This window comes from Ursus maritimus, unplaced genomic scaffold (assembly GCF_017311325.1).
Source record: "Ursus maritimus isolate PB19 unplaced genomic scaffold, ASM1731132v1 scaffold_1, whole genome shotgun sequence".
In the NCBI taxonomy this organism is placed as follows: domain Eukaryota; kingdom Metazoa; phylum Chordata; class Mammalia; order Carnivora; family Ursidae; genus Ursus; species Ursus maritimus.
The window spans coordinates 87,806,307-87,813,799 of NW_024423343.1; the positions used below are offsets into that span (position 1 = coordinate 87,806,307).

Consider the following 7,493-nt stretch of genomic DNA (forward strand, 5'->3'; position numbering starts at 1 on the left):
TCTGAGGGTGTTTTATTTTGAAAGGAGTGGATTTGAAAACAGACAAATGACCAACCAGCACAGAGTCTGTTCACATTTCCCAAAAAAGTGCATCACTAACAGTGAATGGAAAGAGAAATCTTCAGGCACAGAAGTGGGAAGAATCTTCCAAGCAGAAAGGAGAGCAGAGTGTACGTACTGTTTAAGGGCCCGTTATGCCGGTTCCCTGCCCTAACCGCACATTAGAATCACGGAACATGTGTTTGTGCGCACATGTTCACACACACGTATTTCCCGTGGCCCTTGTAAGACCGCTGAGGTCGCTATTAAAAGACCCCACATCCATTCCTCTCTGCAGCCAGGAAGGAAAATGTCGTGATGTATCCGCTGTCAAACTGTATCATTCACGACGTCCCTGGCCCCCTCCTCCTCCTTTGTCGGGTCACCTGTGGGGCCGGGGAGTCTACATGTTAAATAGTGACCCAGGTGATTCTAATGCTAGCAGCGCCAGGGCTGCGCTCCGAGGAGCAGCTGAATCACGATTCAACAAACGGAGCAGTGGTCCTATTTGCCCAGAGGCAGCCGTTGCACCTCCAGGCAGGGAAAGGGTAAAGGCGGGTAGGTGTGTAAAAGGAGAGGCTGCCAGAAGTTAACCAGAGCGGAAAAAGCCATGACTCAGCAGAGCGCAGCGGCGACTCCGAGGGCCCTTCTGACTTCCAATCCATCCAGCTGAAAAAAAAAAAAAAAGGAGAGAGAGTATCCATTACTATGAATAGGAATTACAGCATTCATAGAATTTCAAACATTTTCAGAAAAAAAAAGTACTGCCTCTTTTCAGAGTTTCCATTTTCCAAGTGGTTTCTAAGTGCTTTTAATATGGAGGGCAATAACTTGGGCTTTTTTTTTTTTTAATAGTGCAGAGCTAATTACCAGACGTAGCTGTACTGCAAGCATTTAATGCCTACATAAAACATGGGGCCATAATGAAGATAATTGAAAGTATGACTTTCATCAATATTTAATTAGCATTTGGTGCTAACGCATTATTTCAGTACAATTAATTTGACATCTTGCTGTAAGTCCTGAACAGATTTCAATCCAGAGGGCTGTTTTATTGGCGAGACATGTGTAACATCACGCATGCCCCTGCCCAGAGGAAACAATATGAAATATGGGGGAGATGATTGACAGTTTAATCTAGTTCTGAGTAGCAAAGCCTAATATATTAAAACCAAATAAGCATGTTTACTTAGCAAGGCGAATCCAGGACTAATGAAACTCCAGGCCTTGCTCGCCAGCCAGTCAGGGCTAGAACCCTGCTGTTGCAGCTCAACTTCTGGGGTGTCGTCTGTGGCCGTGGCCTGGGGAAACATTCAGAGTAGGGGCACGCTGTTGGTCCCCTATGAGCCAGAGTTGAACAGCTCACACACTTGAATGACCCGAGAAGCTCGATGTATTATCGTGCTAAAGGCAAGGGATTCCACAGCAGCGAGGGAGTAAAGCACACAAGACCCCGGTCCGGGATCTGACAGTCCTGTGATCTGCCGGTCCTATGATGTAGCCACTTGTTAGCCTTTGGGCAAGTCACTGAACTTTCCTGGGGCTCAGTTTATGTATGTGTGGAAATGGTAAACAAGTCCTACTAAATCAGTGTCCCTCAAGCTGTCTGTGGTAAAGGTCCAGTTTTGTGTTTTACACTTTGTTTTGTTTTTCTAATTTTCAAGTGGTTGTGAATTGATAGATCCTTAAAATACAATGTTTAAAAAATGAACAGAAGGGACACCAGGGTGGCTCAGTCAGTCAAGCAGCTGCCTTCAGCTCAGGTCATGATCCCAGGGTCCTGGGATCGAGTCCCACATCTGGCTCCTTGCTCAGCGGGGAGTCTGCAACTCTCTCTGCCTACCGCGCCCCCTGCTTGTGCTCTTTCTCTCTCTCTCTGACAAATAAATAAATAAAATCTTCAAAAAAAGAACAGAAAATACTATGTTCCCAACTCTGTTCTGGGCATTGATGCGATAAAATACCAAATAAAAACACAAACACATTGCCTGAGTCCATGAACCTTATATTCTAGTGGGAAGAAGAAAAAGAGTAGGGCAATAGATAGGGCAAAAGATAATTTGGGATAATGGTAAGAGATGGGAGGAAAGAAACCAGGTAATGGGCGGAAGAGTGATAGGGCATGATGGGCTGTTTTCACGGGATGGTCTCTGAAGGGAGGCTCTGAGGCAAGGATTGAAAGTTGAGATGGAGGGCGCCTGGGTGGCTCAATCAGTTGAGCGTCCAACTCTTGATTTCAGCTCAGCTCATGATCTCAGGGTCCTGACCACTCAGCGGGGAATCTGCTTGTTTCCCTCTCCCTCTGCCCCTTCCCCTGGCCCTCTCGGTCTCTCTCTCTAAAATAAATAAATAGATCTTTGAAAAAAAAAGAAAGTTGAGGTTGTATGGCAAAAAGAACAAGGCATGCCTACGTCCTGGAAAGGAGCGCCCCAGGCATCTTCACTGCCTGCCAATTACATATCAGGTTCCAGCCTAGAGACTAGGGTTGCTGATTGATATCAAACAGCCCTTCCCTCTGAAAAGATAATTTTCTAATTAATACTCATAAATAATTAGAACATTTTGATGTAAGGGATTTGGGTATTTTATTGGCCTTTTTATGTAACTAATAGTTTAAAAAAATTATTAACAGATAATACTTTTATTGAGCACCTGCTACGTGCCAGGCCTTCTTCCAAGCACTTTCCATGTACTCATAGAAACTCATGATGATGATGACAACTATATTGTTGCTATTTAACAGCTAATAAAAAGGCACAGAGCAGGTAATTTCCCAAAATCAGTTAGCAAGTGAGAGAGGCAGAAATTAAACCCTAATAGTCTGATACCAGGCCCCGCACTCTAGACCTTTTATATTAGACTGAAACTACTCCTTACCATGTTAGTAAAAATGTTTTGCCTATACAGAGTTCAGACATCAATATGTTTTGTTTTATTTTGATTTTTTAGAATTTATTTATTTATTTATTTGAGAGAGAGAAGGAGAAGGGGGAGGGGCAGGAAGAGAGGGAGAAGCAGACTCCCTGCTGAGCAGGGAGCCCGACATGGGGCTCCATCCTGGGACTCTCGGATCATGACTTGAGCCGGAGGGGAGATGCCATCCAGGCGTCCCATGTTTATTTTTTTTGAAGATTTATTTATTTACTTCAGAGAGAGTGAGAAAGTGCAAACAAGTGGGGGAAAGGGAAGATGGAGAGGGAGAGAGAGAATCCTGGAGCAGACTCCCCGCTGAGTGGGGAGCCCAACCTGGGGCTCAATCTCATAACCCTGAGATCATGACCTGAGCTGAATTCAAGGGTTAGCTGCTTAACCGACTGAGTCACCCAGGCACCCTAAACTGCACATGTTTAAAGTGCACAATATAACTTTTGACATGAACATACCCATCACCCCCAAAGGTTTCCTCATGTCATTTGGATCCCTCCCTCCTGACCTCCTTTCCTTCCTTTCCACCCCATCATCCCACCCAGATAACCATGGCTCTGCTTTCAATACCATAGGTTAGTATTCATTTTTTAGAAATTTATATAATTGGAATCAAAAGTATACACCTTTTTTTAATCTGGCTACTTTTACTTTGCATAATTATGTTGAGATTTATCCATGTTATTATATTTATATATAACATATAACACGTTATATGTTATATATAATAACTCATATACATACATAAATACAAGTCCTTTATATGATATATGCTTTTAAAATGCAAATATTTTCTCTCACAGAGGTGTGACTCTTCATTCTCTTAATGGTAACTTCCAAAGACTAGATATTTTTAATCTTTATGAAGACCAACTTATTTTTCACTTTACAGATCATGCTTTTAGTGGTCTATCTATCTTTAACTCAAAGCCACAAAGATTATCACCTATGTTTTCTTCTATAAATTTTATAGTTTTAGATTTTACATTTTGGCCTATGATTCATTTTAAGTTAATTTTTGTATATGGTGTGAGGCATACATGGAAAATCGTGTTTTATTTTTTTTGCATATGGATATCTAATTGTCCCAGCACCATTTGTTAGAGTATCTTTTTTCCACTGAATTGTCTTTGCACTTTTATTAACACTCAATTGATCATATGTATATAGGTCTATTTCTTTACTCTGCATTTTGTTCCATTGATCAATTTGCCTATCAGGAAGCCAATACCACAGACTGCCTCCATTAGCGCAGCTTTATAATAACTCACGGTCAAAAAGTTTGAGTTTTTAACTTGGTTCTCTTTTGCAAAGTTCTTTTGACCATTCGAGGTCATTTGTATTTCAATACAAATTTTAGAATGAGCCTTTAATTTTTTTTTTTTTAGATTTTATTTATTTGAGAGAGAGAGAGAGAGACAAGTGGGGTGAGGGGCAGAGGTAGAAGCAGGCTCCCCACTGAGCAAGGCGCCCAAGCGGGGCTCGATCCCAGGACCCTGGGATCATGAACTAAGCTGAAGGCAGACGCTTAACCGACTGAGCCACCCAGGTGCCCTGGAATCAGTTTTTAAATTTCTGCAAACAAACCTGTTGGAGTTTTGAAAAGGACTGTGTTGAATCTATAGATATGAGAACAGACTACTCAACAATGAGTCTTCCAATCTGTAAGTGCGCTACGCATCTCCATACATTTAGGGCTTCTTTATTTTGTCTCAATAATGTTTAGTTCTTAGGGTATTGGTCTCACCCAGCTTTTGTCAGAGTAACCCCTAAGGATTTCATATTTTTCTATATTATTGTAAATGGAATTATTTTCTTAAATTTAATTTGACTATTGACTACTAGGATATAAAAATACAATTAATTTTTTAAAATATTCTCACTCACCATATGTCTGAGAAAACTAGATGGAGTTCTCTGAAGATTCTAGGAAATGCAGTTGCCTTTGAGAAAGCAGATGGTTAGCAGGACTTGTCCCAGAGAGCCCTAGGTAACTGACTTCTCTCTCTGCGCAGGAGAGTGGCCTAGGGCACTGGGCTGCTTGGTGGCCCTGGGTGTGTAGGAAGCGATCCCATGGATAAGAGATGCTGAGGGGCACCTGGGGAGATCAGCTTAATGCAAAGTGTCAGTTGTTATCCCTGTTAATGGAACCAGTGCAGTTTTCTGCGGAGCCCTGGGCTAAATACTGTGTTCAAAGGCAGGAAGAAGATGGGCAGTGAGGTCTTGAGAGGACAGGACAACTTGAGGAATTCTGGCCCTCGTGTAGATAATTCTATATCTCAAGAGGAAGGAATCCTAGGATGAAATCTTTTTTCTGGAATAACCTGCTCAGTGAAAACAACTTCAGCTACCATCATGATTAGGAGAGACCCCAGCTCCCCGGTTCCCGAATATAATCAAGTTATGAGTGCCTGGATAGTATGGAGGAGACTAAGAGCAAGAGTCTTACAGGTAGGGTACAGCAGTCCCAGTCAGCAGAGGACTGGGCTGCTAACCATATGGCCAAACTAACAGCAGGAACAACCATTGGACAGATCAAGCCATCGGAGAGATGTGGCTGATTCTGTTGAAGCGCTCATGAGCCAGGAGCACCTACTTTTGATTTAATTTAATTTTTTAATTTAATTTAATTTAATTTAAAATTATTTTATTTCATTTTATTTATTTTATTTTTATTAGTCTTTTTATTTTAATTCCCAGATAGTTAGCATATAGTGTTTTATTCGTTTCAGGGGTACAATATATGATTCAACAATTTTATGCATTTCTCAGTGCTCATCACGATAAGTGACTCATAATCCCCTTCACCTATTTCCTCCATCCCCCCACCCACCTCCCCTCTGGTAACCACCAGTTGGTTCTCCATAATTAAGAGTCTATTTTCTTGGTTTGTCTATTTCTGTCTCTTTTTTTCCCTTTGCTCATTTGTTTTGTTTCTTAAATTCCATATGTGAGTGAGGTCATATGGTATTTGTCTTTCTCTGACTGACTTATTTCACTTAGCATTATACTCTCTTAACTCCTCCCATGTTGTTGCAAATGGCAAGATTTCATTGTTTTTTATGTATCTTCTTTACCCATTCATCTATCGATGGACACTTGGGCCACTTCCCAATTTGGCTATTGTAAATAATGCTGCAATAAACATAGGGGTCCATGTATTCCTTTGAATAGTGTTTTTGCATTTTCTGGGTAAATACCCAGTAGTGTGATTGATTACTGGATCATAGAATAGTTCTATTTTTAAGTTTTTGAGGAACCTCCAGACTGTTTTCAACAGTGGCTGCACCAGTTAGCAAAATTTGAGTATGTGCCAAAAAGATTAAGAAATATATAGATTACACTTAAATTTACACTTTAAAAATAAAAATTAATTAAAATAACCTATGACAAAATATCAGAATTTTAAATGAAGACAATAGCATATTGAGCCCTATCGGAGCTTGAGGTAAAAAGAAAAATGTGTCCTCTAGATGCATGTTTTTATATATTTTTTTAATGGCTAGCTTTTCCCCAGAATATTAGAATAGTTGGGAAAATCTTGAAAAAATTAAAAAGCATTTGTATTAAAACTCACAATAATATTTTAAGTATAAATATCTTATTTACTCTGAAGATAATTATTATAATTTAACATTAGTGGAAGCAAGATCATCAATAATATTTTAAATATCTAATTCTGGACCTTGAAATGCCACCATCCCAGAGTCACCTGCACCTCCCAGTCATGGTCAATCCCACCATGTTCTTTGACATAGTCATGGACAGTGAGCCCTTGGGATAAAGTTCCAAAGACAGCAGAGAACTTTCATGCTCTGAGCACTGGGGAGAGAATTTGGTTTTAAAGGTTCCTGCTTTCACAGGATTATTCTGGGATTTATGTGCCAGTGTAGTGACTTCACACACCATAATGGCCCTGGTGGCAAGTCCATCTATGGGGAGAAGTTTGATGATGAGAATTTCATCCTGAAGCCCACGGGTCCTGGCATCTTGTCCATGGCAAATGTTGGACACATCGCAAACAGTTCCCAGTTTTCCATCTGCACTACTAAGACTGAGTGGTTGGATGGCAAGCATGTGGTCTTTGGCAAAGTGAAAGATAACATGTATATTATGGAAGCCATGGAGTGCTTTGGGTTCCAGGAATGACAAGACCAGCAAGATCACTATTACTGACTGCGGACAAATTTAATAGATCTGACTTGTGTCTTATTTTAACTGCCAGACCATTCCTTCTATGGCTCAGGAGAGCACCCCCTTATTACCATCTGCTCAAAACATCCTATAATCTTTGTGTCCTTGCTACAATTCTATGGGTTCCATATTTTCCTTATTCCCTTACAAGTCTGGCTGGATTGCAGAGTTAAATTTATGACTATGAAATAAAAACTAAACAACAACAACAAAAAAATAAAAATCTAATTCTGGAAAAAAATTTAGACATCGAAAACATATACAAATATGGACAAATGGGGGACACACTTTTCCTTTTGCCTCAGGTACCAACATGGCTCAGCACAGCATTACTT

General features: G+C 40.4%; 1 pseudogene; it reads left to right on the forward strand.

The window, feature by feature from the left end:
- Nucleotides 1–6,691: 6,691 nt before the first annotated feature.
- Nucleotides 6,692–7,225, forward strand: LOC121104462 (annotated as a pseudogene).
- The last annotated feature ends 268 nt before the right edge of the window (nucleotides 7,226–7,493 follow it).